We start from the raw sequence: 14351 nt of genomic DNA, 5'->3' as shown, positions 1-14351 counted from the left end.
GCTGTTGATATAGAGGGAAAGAAATTTCATGTTCCTGTTTGCATATAGCAGTTACTTTTACACAACCTTGAGCAAGAACAACAAAGAATGCACCATATTTTTGGATAGTCAGCTTGGATGGTTTTAGTCATTTGTTAAGAGTTTTTTGTTGATAATTTTGAGGTCCCAGGCTGTCACATGAACCACTTTCTTTCTGCTGCTCAGAGTCTGAATGTTTCTGTACCAACAAAGCTTCACATTGATACTGATGATATCAATGAGAATAGATTAAGATCAAACCAAGAGGCTTGTAAAATATGGAATATTTCTATAAATAACCAAGAAATGGAGTTAAATTTAGAAGATCTCGAGCTGTTTAACAGAACAAAGAAGGAGAATCCTGTAGAGACAATGAGCCTGCGGTGCACAAGTGATGTGGAAAATGGATCAATTATGAGTAAAAACAGGTATGTGAAGCTTGCTTGACTAAAATCAAAACCTGAATGCAGACTGCCAGATTACTTGTAGTAGAAAAATGCCCCAGCCTCAGGCCAGGCTAGTTCATGTAAATGGGAGGAAGAAGAGGCAAGAGAAAGATGTAGTCTGGTCATTGCATATTTCCATGTTTGTGGACGAAAGTAAAAGCAAACGGTTCTCAGTAAAAGTCTTCATCTAGAACATTAAACACACCCCTGGAAGCAATAGACCTGAGCTTTGAAATACATCATAATGCCAGGAAAATCAGCAATCTTTTAATATCCTTAAATGTGGAATATTCACCAGCAATGGAGAGTAACTGGCCCAGAACATTGGAAGCCTCAGTATTGATAACTCAAGACCTCGCAGGAGCTGGAGATAACATTCTGGAAAGGAAACACAGAAGGCGTGAAGGTAAGAAGTTACTGACTTACACTCACTCTCTTTCTCATCAGGTTTCTGCTGGTGAGGTGTCTTTCAGCTGTGATGTCTGTGAGAAATATTTCAATTACAGGTGAGATTTTTCCCTTTATGGAATCCAGGCTCACTGTAGTACAGGCCCTCACATTCCTATTGACAAGGATGTATCTCTCTTTGCAGCCAGTTTGTTATTTTCCAGCCCACACGGGTATCACTGGGATGTACTTTCAGGATATTACAGGACAACTCCTCAAAGCAGATTGTCAGAGGTTCACCATATGGTATAATAGGTAAGAATGGTGAGAGGCAACAAAACTGGATTTTATAATTATCCTGCAACTTAATTTACACTTCTACTAATAAAACTTTTTAAGAGTCATAGAGTTGTATAAGAATCCTAAGGTTTACCACATCCATGCTGACTGTTTTGCCAAAGTACGCTAATTCCATTTGCCTGTATTACATCTGTATCCTTGCCTATTGAACTGCTTGTCGAAAGCCTCTTATATACTTTCACCACTACTTCTAGTATTGAGTTCCAGATATCGATCACTCTCTGTGTAAAAAAAATCAGCGTGGCAACCAGAACTACACACAACACTCTAAGAGCAACTTAACCGGTGCTGTGTAAAACGCAATGTGATGTCCCAATTCTTATATCGAATGCCTTAACCTATGAAGACAAATGTGCCATATACCTTATTCACCACCTATTAACTATCTTGTCACTTTTCAGAGAACTAAGGACTTTTACCCCAATGTCTGTTCAAAGGGCCCTACCGTTTACCGCATGTATCTGACTTCCCAAAATCCATCACCTTGTACTTCTATCTGCCATTGCTCTGCCCAACTTTCCAATGGATCTAAATCCTGCTGTGGCCTTTGACAATTTTCTTTCAGATCCATGACACCACCAGTTTTTATGAATCATGTGATCTGGATATCCAAGTTGCTCTATCTAGGTAAGCCTCTGCACTCAGGCATTGACAATCAATATTGGTTAAGTTAGGATCCCACCACTACTATAACCCTTTGCTCTCACCCAATTCTGCAATTAGCTTACATATCTGTTCATCTAATTCCCACTGACTAGTTGGAGATCTATAGCGTAACCCCAACAGTTATTGCAACTCTCTTCCTTCTAAGTTCTACCCATTTGGCCTTGTTGGATCCTCCAGGATCTGCTCTCTAAGTACAGGTATGATGCTTTCAGATCTCTGAAAAAATACATTTAGATTCTTAAACCGATATGATGAAATTTGAATATGTTTTCTGAATTACATGTACATTAGTGAAACACAAGTTTTTTTGTTTGCATCTTGTGGATGCTATTTTCTTTCAGAAAAATCAAGAAGTGGATACTGTCTCCTGGACACATGTGCAAACTCAGACAGGCTTAATCACATAGCAATGTGGATGACTTGTAGTTATCCTCTGAAATAATTTTCAGTTATATCAAACACCTATGTTTAAACATGATAAGAATAATATTGAACCCACCATTCATTTTCAAACTAGGTACTGGATTTGGAAATCACAAAGATGGTCCCACGAGGTTTACACCAGCAAGAATATCTCAAGAACACTTGGATTCTTGAGAACTGTTCTGTACACTAGTCAATTAACAACCTGAGTTGTTTTGCACATGGAATTACATTCTAGATTGCTCAATCACAATCTCTGGACAGCAGAGGATCAGTGAACATTGGTGAGTTAGAAAGAAATCATTTCACTCCTGTATCTGTGCTAGTTGAAAGAGCCTTTGTTTGCAGTTGTGTAGAGCATGACTCTTTAAATAAACATTCAAATACCATTTAACTGAGTTAAGAATTTCTGCCATTTATGACTCTGTCAGTCAGTGATTTCCATGCCCTACTGAGTGAAAATGCTTTTCTTAATTTCCCCTTGCTACTATTAGGGTGTCTTGTGTAGTGCATTGCCCTCCTTGTGAACTTTTGTGCTGTCTCTTAAAGTGGATTGCAACATTTGTTCACTACAGAGTTAAGTTGTTATGTAATTACTCAGTTCATTCCTTCCTCCCTTTTTAAATATTGTGCATCTTTACCAGTCTCTAGTCGACTGGCATCACTCCTGTAGTCATAGAGCACTGGAAACCCGATGGTTAGATTCTGCAATTTTCTCCTTAACAGCCTGAAATATATTTCATATGGGTCTGTCAATTTATATAAATAAATTCAAAGTTCCTAAATCCAGTAATAGTTCCTTCTTGCCATGTTAATCTGATACAGTACTTTATATTCTGCCTCCTTAACTGGCATCACCACTCCATTGTAAAGAAAGCCGCACAATATTCATTAAGCACTTTTCACTTCCTCAGTATAATCAAAGACCCTTCTCATCCTGTCAAGCAGAAGATACGAAAGCCTGAAAGTGCGTACCACCATGCTCAAGAGCAGCTTCTATTCTGCTGTTGTAAGACTATTGAACAAATCTTTTATACATTAAGATGGGCTCTTGACCTCACAACACCTTTTTCTGCATTGGATTTCTCTTGTACTGCATTGAGGTACTGATGTGGTGAAGTGTTAGGTATGAATGGCACGCAAAACAGTCTCTCACTGTACCTTGGTATGTCAGAATAATAAACCGATTATCAACTTGTTTAAAGTTAAGAACTTTATCCACCTCATAATCACAAGAGATTCTGCAGATGCTGGAAGTCCAACGTAACACACACAAAATTCTGGAGGAACTCATCAGGTCAAGCAGCATCTGTGGAGCGGAATGAAGAGTCAACGTTTTGGGCCAAGAAAGTCTTCCAGTCTTCACAACTTCCAGGCTTTTCTGCAGTATTAAGCTCTCAGTATTTAACAAAAGCTTCCCTCTTGCTTTATGTTATTGCTTTTGCAATTTGTATCCTAGGGGAATCCAAAGTTGAATCTTAGTTTAAATTTAAAGTAGTAGACTCCAATCCATTTTTGAGGAATTACTTCTTGGCCTCGTAAAGTTTTGGCTTTATCCCAGTGTTTAAAAAAAGTCATATTTTTGCTAAATGTAACTGAGTTAAATGTCCTTGGTCCCATTTCCATTCCCTAAAATAGATTCAGAATGGCTCCCTATTCTTCTGGGGTTTGATAAGAATTGGTTAGAAATAGTTTTGAATAGTATTTAGGAATTCTGTGCCTTCTGAACCTTTATGTGGATTTTCCCAGATAATGTGAGAATTGAGTTGTACATCTGGTGAGATGGACCACCAAAGATGGTGGCAAAGTTAGCTGGATGGGAGGGACTGAGCTGGGAGTGCTGCACATTGACCCTGGATTCCATGATGTCACATTGCATTAGGTCAAACATAGGTAAGGAAACCCAGTGAGTTAATGTTTCCTATATTAAATAGAAATAAGAGTGACCAGTATACAATTCTCAGTTCTGTGGATTGGTCACATATAATTTTGCTAACCTGTTTATTTCTGGGTAAAATGGTTCAGGGAAGTATTTTAAAGTACTGTGATGTCCAAGTAAATCTGAACAGTATCCAAATAAACACACACAAAATACTGGGGGAACTCAGCAGGCCAGACAGTGTCTGTGGAAATGAGTAAATAGTTGATGTTTCAGGCCAAGGCCTGTCCTAAAGAAGGGTCTTGGCCCAAAATGTCAACTGTTGACCCTTTTTCACAGATGCTGCCTGACCTGCTAAGTTGCTGCAGCATTTTGTGTTGTTGCTCTGGATTTCCAGCTTCAGCAGACTTTCTCATGTTTGTGATTTAGTATCCAGTACCATCTGAACAGTAACAATGTAAATTGGTTGTAATATTTCTGGGCTTTTTAAAAAAGTAGCAATATAAGTTTGGAGAGGAATTGAGAATATTGGGCCAAATGGTATGTAAACTGGATTTTTTATTTTTAAAAGAGAACCTCAGATTGAAAAAGGATTTAATGTTTTCTGATATTTAATATGATTTTCATTTTTCAGATGATTTGCTTTCAAACACAATTACTGAACACACATAAAGAAGTTGCACAAACGAGAAGATCTGCAGAGCTGGAAATCCAAAGCAACGCAGACAAAATGCTGGAGGATCTCAGCAGGCCAGGCAGCCTCTGTGGAAAAGAGTTAACAGTTGACATTTCAGGCTGAGACCTTTCATCAGGACCTGAGGAAGGGTCTCAGCCCAAAATGTTAACTGTTTACTTTTTTGCATAGATGCTGCCTGGCTTGCTGAGTTCCTCCAGCATTTTGTCTGCGTTAATTAAGTTGCAGTCAGGTCATGGACTTTCTGGCAATTTTGAGACTATACTTCCTCCCATTTTCTTTTTTATTCTTCTTCCTCTTTCTCTGTACACAGCTCAATTGCCTCTGATTGAAAGCGTAATGACATTTTGTTATTAACCATTCTTTTGTTTAATAAAGTGCCTGATGAAAGTTACTATCTCTCTAGTTGCCACAGCACAGCAAGAAGTTAGATCAACGTGACCAGCATGGCAAACAGCTGAAATCCATGAGAAACTGCGTGGCCATGTGGCCTACCATTGATGCAATCTGTGTGACAAGGCGTACAAAGTAAAAGTAAGTACGAACACCTGGTTGCTCATTTACTTTTTAGGTGAATCTGTACTGGTGTTTTTACAATTATATTTCACTGCATCATTGTGGTGAAAGTCATCTATTGACTTCAATTTTTGCTTCTTGAAATGAGTGACTTGGTAAGTCATTCACAGGTTGGTTAAGGGTTAACCACATCGATTAGCCTGAAGTCTTAATAAAGGCTAGAGTGCATAAGGATATTAGAATAAAATAGATTTTTACTTGAATTTAATTTCTCCAGCTGCTGAGATTTGAGTTTGAGTTAGTTGATGTATAGTTCAGACTTAAGGAAACAAGTCCTCATAAAGCTTCCTCATATGGCATACAGGAAAGAGCAATACTAGACCTCCTCTTAGGAAGTAGGGCTGGGTAAGTAACTGAAGTGGCAGCTGGGGAGCAATTTCAGTCTAGTGACCACAATTCCAATAAGATTCAGATTCCTATTCATTCATTTATCAGAGGTACATCGAAGCATACAGTGAAATGCATTAATAACCAGCACAACCTCAGGGTGTAAGGGCAGCCACAAGGGTCACCGCACAATCCAGCGCCAACATAACATGCTCACAATGCTCAGCAGAATGACATAGAACACAAACAGCAGCAGAACGACATGAGCAAAACAAACCCCTTTTCTCCCTTCCACCCACCCTCATACCTACACAGACAGTCCCCACAACCCTGGGACAGGCCTCCAGTTTCCCCAGTGGACTGGACTCGCAGACACGGGGTTTCAGCCTTTGAGCTTTGAATTCTGGACTTAAGGGCATCTTCGGTCTGGTTGATGGCGAGATCCCGAACTCCTGACTTGCTGAGTTGGAGTTAGTGGACTTAGGGGGTCACCGGCTCTTGTGTTCCTTGCTCGTATGGATATCTGGGGCCCACCAACTTGAGGACACTAGCTAACCCAGTGGACTACTATCTCTCATCCTTGTTGGCCCTTGCCCATTGCACCTGCCAGCCCGATATCCACCAATGTCCTTTGTTACACGTCCACTTTGCTGGCCTTCAAACACAGTGAAGGCCTAGACTCTGGATGTTATTCATCACAAACCCATATTTTAAAATCGTTATGGTAAGAAATAGAATAGGCCCACAAGTTAAAGTTCTGAACTGGAGCAGGGCCAACTTTGAGCATCAGACGGGATGTAGCGGGGTTAACAGGGTGACTTTAAACCCAAATAAACAATTGGCAAGTGTGAGACTTTGAAAAGGGTCATATCAAAAGTCCAGGGGCAACATATTCCTGTTAGGTTGAAGGGTAGATGTGTTCCCTGGCGGACGAGAGATATTGAGGCTCCGGTCAGGAAAAAAGAAGGAAGCATACATCTCTTTTAGGCAGCTGGATACAAATGAATTCCACACCAATTAATCGGGGTGTGGCCAGGGTTAATCAGGATGTGCCTAGGGTTTGTGTTGGTGTATGCCCCCTTGGACCTTGGGATTAGGTTTGAGTGTTGGGCTGGTGGATGTATGGTGGATGGAAGCACAGAAACAAATATCACTGTGATGATTGTATGCTCTAGTATCAATTGTTTGGTGACAATAAAGTATAAAGTAAAAAAGTAAGTTAAAGTATATATGTGTCTGGGAGAGGTAAGGCTGCAGAGTTTTGAGTGGTGAGGTATAAGGTGCTATGACGGATAAACTCGTGTGGTGAAACCAGGTTAATCTGGCCTATGCCTTTCATTATTGTGGTCCAACACCACTTGGTTCAACGAACCAGGTGTGCACTGGGACATATCATCAGTAATGCATCCTCAGATTGTTGGGTATTTCAGGTCTTTAATCATTAGACAGTCTCCCCGAGGCAACCCAGCCAGGGTTGATCAGGCCCGGCTTGTGTTTATCTCAAGGACCAGGGTTAGAGTAAAGGTGCGAAACGGGTTTGGCAGGCAGAGTTAAAGGTAATCCTGAGAGGTTGTTTAGTTATATATATTAACATTAAAAGAGTGACTTGGGAGAGACTAGGTCCTCTTAAAGACCATCAAAGTTGCCTATGTGTAGAGCCATAAGAGGTTGCCAAGATTTTTAATGTGTATTTTTCCTTTGTGTTTACTAAGGAGAATATCATAAATGCCAAAGAAGTAAGGTCAGTAAAGTGAGGTGTTAAAACATATGCATATCATGAGGAAGAGGTGCTTGCATCCTGGAAGGTGAGCAAATCCCCAGGATCTGACTAAGCGCACCCCTAAGCCTTAGGGGAAGCCAGGGAAGAAATCATAGTGGTGCTTGAAGAGTTATTTGCTTTGTCATTAGTCACTGGAGAAATTCCAGAAAATTGCACGGTGGCTAATGCTGTTCCATTGTTCAAGAAAGGTAGCAAGGACAAGTCAGGCAACTATAGGCCAATGAGTTTGACTTCAGTTGTAGGGAAGTTACTGGAGGGAATTCTGAGAGACAAAGTCAGTCAAAGCTTGATCAGGAATAGTCAGCTTGACTCTGCATAGGATGTAATCTCTGATGAATTTTTTGGAGTGTTTTGAAGATGTAACTAACAGTATAGTTGAAAGTAAGGCTGTGGATGTTGTCTTCTAGACTTCAAGTCAGGCTTTTGATAAAGTTCTGCAATGGCAAGCGGTTCTGGAAGGTTAGGCCACGTGGCATTCAGGGGGAGGTGGATTCAAATTTGGCTGAATAATAGGAAACAGAGGGTGATGGTTAAAGTTTGATTCTCTGACTGGAGGCCTATGACTAGTGAGGTGCCTCAGAGATCAATGTTGGGACCTTTGGGATTTATTATGTAAATGATCTGTATGTGAATGTATAGGCTATGATTAGCAAGTTTGCTTATTGTTAGTGAAGTGGGTTACAATGAATTGCAAAGAAATCTTGATCAGTTAAGGAGTGGTTAAGTGTGAGGTGATGCATCTTGGACATTCAAACTGGGGTAGGACCTATACAGTGAATGGTGGGTCATCGATGAGTGTTGTCAAACAGTGGGACTTGGGAGTACACGTGCAGCACAAGTTGGCAGAGTGGTGAAGTAGGCATTCAACATGCTGCCCGTCATCACTCAGGGTATTGAGTTGGTGAGTAGGGAGATTATGTTGCACTTACATAATTCATTGGTGAGATTGCTCTTGGAGTATTGTGTAGAGTTTTGGCCCCCCTGCTATAGGAAAGACATTGTCTAGCTGGAGATATCATGAGGATGCTGTCTGGATTAGAGGGCCTGTGTTATAGGGAAAGGTTGACTATGCAGGATCTTTATTCTTCAAAGTATAGGAACCTTATATAAAATCAAGAGAGCTGTGAATAAGGTGGGTGGTCTTAGTTTTCTCCCCAGGGTTGGGGAGTCCAAAATTAGAGGGTGCAGGTGCAAGATCAGAGGGGAGAGATTGAAAATAGACTTGAGAAGATGCTTATTTACACAGAGGTTAGTGAGTGCCTGGAATGATCTGCCAAAGGAAATGGTTGAGGCGTGTACAACTGCAACATTTGATAGGTGCATGGAGGGGAAGGGTTTGGAGGGTTATGGGCTCAATGCAGGGAACTGGGACTAGTGGGGAGGATGCTGGAGCTGGCATGAGCTAAAGGGCCTGTTTCCATGCTAGATTACTCTTTAACTCTATGCTACTATGATACCTTTTCTGCTCTTTGTTTACAGTTCCAGTTTAAGTTCTGACTGCTATTACTTGTCTGAGCTGAAGAGGCATATGTGGACCCGTACAGGGGAGTTACCTTATCAGTGCCGGGTAATTGTTATAAACAATTTGACTTGCAATGCTGATATAGCTTACAACAACACTGGAAATTTTTTTGAAAGTGTTGCTCCTTTAGAATTTTTTTTGTGGTTATGAGAGACTGTTGAAGTTGAAGACAACTATAATTTCAGATCACTTGTATCACGTAGGAATTTAGAGAAACAAGAAATTAACTTTTATTGAGTATAATGCATTTAATTGCATAACAGTGCTGACACTTTGCAATAGTTCAACCAAGCTAAAAATGTTTTGTTGATGATTTTTGTTTCTATCAGTGTCTGAGGTTTCTCACTTGTGTTCAACAAGAATCAGCCAGCATTGATGGAGTTCTTTTGGCCTGATGTTGTTTCTCCATGACCGCAATGTCCTGGTGAAACCTTTCACCATGCTTGTCACTGACAGCACCAAGATTTGCAGAGAAGTCATCTAAATGAGAATGCAACAAATGTGAGGAGCCCAGACTTTGTCTTGGTCACCAATCATACACCCAAAGCAGATCTCATAGACTTTCTTAATAAGAAGAGTAATGCTCTGTCTCTGAGATTTAAGCGTATATTCGCCACAAATATAACAGAATGTACTAAGGCTGTTGCAATGTTGGCGAGACATTTTGCTATCACAAGTACTCGTGAAAATACTTTATTATAATGAGTACACTCAATATGCTATGTGTGTAGAGTGTGTGCATCAATGTGATAGCAAACCAATATACATGCAGACACAATGTGCAGAACAGCATGTGCATGATGCTTCTATAGCCTTTCTAAAACCTGTCCTGCCATGCAGTATCCACCTTGCCTAAGCATGCCTGGACAAGATAGAAAACTTTTCAGCTTACATTGCGGGCAACATTTTAATTGACTTGAATTATGAACTTAAATAACATATGTAGGCGATTATATAAAAAAAGGTGGTGCATGATGGGGAAATTACATGGTGATTTTCATGATCAGTAGCCTCAAATCCAGAAGATACACCCAAAAATATCAAGGAAGCAATAATATTTGTTTTCCAGTGCAATTTGAGTTTGAGTGAGACGAAATGTGTATTACTTGTGGTTGCATTCCTTCTCTAGTATGTATTTTTTCCTCTCTTTTTCAAGCTTTTCTACAGTGGTTTGTGTTTTGGTGATTTTTTTTGGTTTGAGCTGAACTGGTGCGCAAATTATACCTATCTGCAGATTTAATAATAGTTCTGAGGTTCAGCTGCAGTACCAAACTGGGCCAGCACATGTCTTCTGTGATCTCTAACTTCCAACACAAAGGATTTCCTTGTTTGAGAAGGACTAAACTGAGCTGGAGTTATTCTAATATGTTGAAATAATGCAATACAACTTTATGAAATTTATGAGTACTTTGTCATGTTCGAGGGGTGAATGATAAGTCCATGGCCTTAGGTAGAAGGAGTCAATTTTAGAAAACCTAGCACATTTATTTTTCAACATAGTCCCCTCCTACATTTACACACTTAGTCCAGTGGTCGTGGAGCATACGGATCCCTTCTTTGTAGAAGCTGGTGTTTTAGACCTGCAGAAAGTGGTCTACAGCATGGGTGATTGATAAGTTCGTGGCCTAAGGTAGAAGGAGGTGTTATACAGCTCTCGTTACATGTACATGCAGTTCAACTCTGAGTGATTATGCAGAATGTTTGAAGTTAATAACTTTTGTGGTATTTCTGTTTCAGATAATTGAAAATTGCAAGTAAGCACTGTCTGAGAAAATGGACATCGGCCTTTGTGCAGTCATCCACTACCTCGATCTCAAGGGCTTATCACCCAAGGAGGTCCACGGGGACATGGTGGCAACACTAGGGGAGGGTGAAAAATAAATGTGCTCGGTTTTCTAAAATTGTCTCCTTCTGCCTTAGGCCACAAACTCATCAATCACCTCTCCTACGTTTCAGCTTGAGTAATGTGATAAAAGAAAGAATGCTTCTGTTAAAGTGTTTGTGATATTTTTTGACACACTTTATCTTTGATAGGACAGGAAGTTTTGCACTGAGAACAAAGAACAGAACACTATCAGAACTCAGCCAATCAAACAGCGTCTGTGGAGGCAAAAAGTATATGCTGATGCATCAGGTTGAAACCCTGCATCGGGATAGAGAGTGAAGAGAAAAAAATGCCAGTATTCACAGAGTAAGGCAGGGCTGGAACAGAGGTTGGTAGGTGGAACCAGATGGACAGGGAATGGTGGACCCACCTGGGGATGGGGAAAGGAGATGAAAATACTTGTATCATTGGGATGTTAGCCACCCAAACAGAATATGAGATGTTGCTCCTCTTTATGTTGGTTCTGTCAGTGTAGAGGAGGCACCTGCTGAGCACCTGCCTAGACTAGGTTGGAAGAGGCGAACCTCTGCCTCAATTGAAACGGCTACAGAACATAGAATAGTACAGCACAGTACAGGCCCTTTGGCCCACAATGTTGTGCCGACCCTCAAACCCTGCCTCCCATATAACCCCCCACCTTAAATTCCTCCATATACCTGTCTAGTAGTCTCTTAAACTTCACTAGCGTATCTACCTCCACCACTGACTCAGGCAGTGCATTCCACACACCAACCACTCTCTGAGTGAAAAATCTTCCTCTAATATCCCCCTTGAATTTCCTTCCCCTTACCTTAAAGCCATGTCCTCTTGTACTGAGCAGTGGTGCCCTGGGGAAGAGGTGCTGGCTGTCCACTCTATCTATTTCTCTTAATATCTTGTACACCTCTATCATGTCTCCTCTCATCCTCCTTCTCTCCAAAGAGTAAAGCCCTAGCTCCCTTAATCTCTGATCATAATGCATACTCTCTAAACCAGGCAGCATCCTGTAAATCTCCTCTGTACGCTTTCCAATGCTTCCACATCCTTCCTATAGTGAGGCGACCAGAACTGGACACAGTACTCCTAGTGTGGCCTAACTAGAGTTTTATAGAGCTTACAGAGATTACATCACGTCTCATTACATCTATGTTCGTGGTGATGGAAAAAATAAAGAGACTGATGCTGTAGTAATGGTTGCAGAGGAAGGTCCAATCAAGGGAGGGTTAGGTGGGGGTGATAAGCAGACCAGGGAGTCCCAAAGAGAGCGGTCCTAGTGGAGAGTTGTCCTAATGGGAGGGTAAGATGTGATTGCTGGCGGGATCCCTCTGGAGCTGGTACCATTTGCTTTTCCCATTTCAGTCCTAATGGAAGGTCTTGATCTGAAATGTCAACATAAGCTTTTTACTTTCCAGATGTTGCTTGACCTGCTGAGTTCTTACAACATACATTTTTGTTTGAGATTCCAGCATCCAAAGACTTGCTGGCTTCACCTCGCACAGAGAAACATCTCTCTGAAAGAAAAATGAGTTGTTGGTAGTGAAGGTGCAGAAGGTTATCAAAGTTAGTAGGTAAGGAATTCTCTGACCCTTTTGAAACCAGTTTCCCAGAAGGAGGTGATCTTTTCTCATCTCAAATTATTTGAAAACTGTTGTTTGTTGGAGTTTGCTTTTTTGCCACAAGGAGTTAAGTTGGCATTTTTCTGACTAGTCCAGCCTTTTTAAAAATTTACTTCTTCATATTCTTGATGATTGGCAAATTATGGAGCTTAAAACTGCAGATTAGACAAGGTTAAGATTTGAGGGTTGATGGGCTTTTCTCTCATGTCTTTTCATAAATTAATACCAAATCTTCAATTGCTTTGTTAAATGTGGCATTGGTGTTCAGTCACCTGTACTTTGGCAGGAAAAGGTGACAATCACAAAACTTTCATTGTTAAGATTAGAGGTTAGCACAATGCTTTACAGTACCAATGACATGGGTTCAATTTCCGCTGCTGTCTGTAAGGAGCTTGTACATTCTCCCGGTGGCCTCATGGATTTCCTCCAGGTGCTCCAGTTTCCTCTCACAGTCCAACAACGTACCAGTTGGTAGGTTAATTGGTCGTTGTAAATCGAAGGGCCGACTCTACGCTGTATCTTAATAAATAAATAATTAGGGTTTGTAATTTCTTACAAAACAGTGCAGGTGATTGTTTAGGACATTTTTTATTGTGGTTGCAAACTCTGTTTGACATTAGTAACATACAATACTGCAAATCTGGTTCACTGTTTCACTGGAGAGAGACTGATGGTGGGGCGTTGTGTTGCCTCGGTTGTGGTGAGGGCTAGTCCTAGGCCAAGGTCGCAGGGTTGCCTTTGGCAGTGACACAGGAGAGGAGAGGCTGAGGCGGTGCTGCCCTCCAGTGTTTGCTCAGTGGAAGAACAAGCTGGACCAGGATAAGTTACAACAATCTAGTCATGCCACATTGGGACTTGGGCTGTTACTTTTTTTCTTTTTGTGACTTTTTTTCTGAAATTGTAACTGTATCTGCTATGTGCTTTTGGTAATATATTTTGTACCTTGGCCCTGGAGGAACATTGTTTCATTTGGCTAAATTCATGAGTGGTTGAATGAAAATTAAATTTGAACTTTGTTGCTTCTACCAAAGTACATAATTATACACTTCCCTACACCACATTCCATTTGCTATTTCTTTGCCCATTATCCTAATCTGTACAAGTCCTTTTGCATGCTGCTTCAACACTATGTGCCCCTTCACCTATCTTCATATCGTCCGCAAACCATCAATTTCATCATCCAAGTTATTAACAGATAACATGAAAAAAGCGGTCCCAACACTGACCCCTGCAGAATACTAGTCACCAGCAGAAAATTCAGAAAAGGCTGCCTTTATTCCCCTCCAGTTCAACACATGGATGAACAACACTCTGTCTACATCCCCTCCTTGCCCTGTACCTACCATCCACACCTCCATATACCAACTGCTATTGTCCCAGCCCCCACCTTCCACCAACTCCCCAGTCATCATGGACTCACCTTCATTACAGAGCAGGTGAGAAGGGCTCTGGGGAAACTCAGACGCAGCAAAGCGTTGGGACCGGATGTTGTGAACCCCAGGGTCCTGAAGGAATGTGTTGAGCAGCTGTGTAGAGTTCTTCAGCACGTTTTCAATCTGAGTCTCAGTATGGAAAAGGTCCCGACTGTGTGGAAAACGGATGTGGTCCCAGTACCCAAGAAGGGCTAACTGAAAGTCTTGAATAACTACCGTCCAGTGGCGCTGACTTCACACATCAGTACAGGAGGAGGCTGGTCTTGGTTCATCTCTGGCCCCTGGTCAGATCAGTCCTCGATCCCCTGCAGTTTGCCTACCAGACTCTAGAATGAATCAATCTATAGCCGGGGAAGTAAT

At 41.2% G+C, this 14351-nt stretch overlaps 2 long non-coding RNA genes across 3 annotated transcripts in view; one reads left to right on the top strand and one right to left on the bottom strand.

The window, feature by feature from the left end:
- Positions 1-9549, bottom strand: part of LOC132394202 (uncharacterized) — a 23938-nt gene extending 14389 nt beyond the window's left edge. The window contains exons 1-2 of the long non-coding RNA XR_009512215.1: positions 9425-9549; positions 3523-3609 (exon numbers count right to left, since the gene is read on the bottom strand). This is a non-coding gene — a long non-coding RNA (uncharacterized LOC132394202). The remainder of the gene's footprint in view (positions 1-3522; positions 3610-9424) is intronic.
- On the top strand, positions 865-14351 carry LOC132394201 (uncharacterized). 2 transcript variants are annotated; one of them, XR_009512214.1, is made up of 6 exons: positions 865-970; positions 1057-1166; positions 2395-2584; positions 5280-5407; positions 9036-9123; positions 10816-14351. It is a non-coding gene; the product is annotated as an uncharacterized LOC132394201 (long non-coding RNA). The 2 variants fall into 2 exon arrangements; XR_009512213.1 differs by having other exon boundaries at positions 882-1166.

The sequence above is a fragment of the Hypanus sabinus genome, chromosome 5 (assembly GCF_030144855.1).
Source record: "Hypanus sabinus isolate sHypSab1 chromosome 5, sHypSab1.hap1, whole genome shotgun sequence".
Classification (NCBI taxonomy): domain Eukaryota; kingdom Metazoa; phylum Chordata; class Chondrichthyes; order Myliobatiformes; family Dasyatidae; genus Hypanus; species Hypanus sabinus.
The sequence above is the reverse complement of the archived record's forward strand: the minus strand, read 5'-3'. Positions and strand labels throughout refer to the sequence as shown.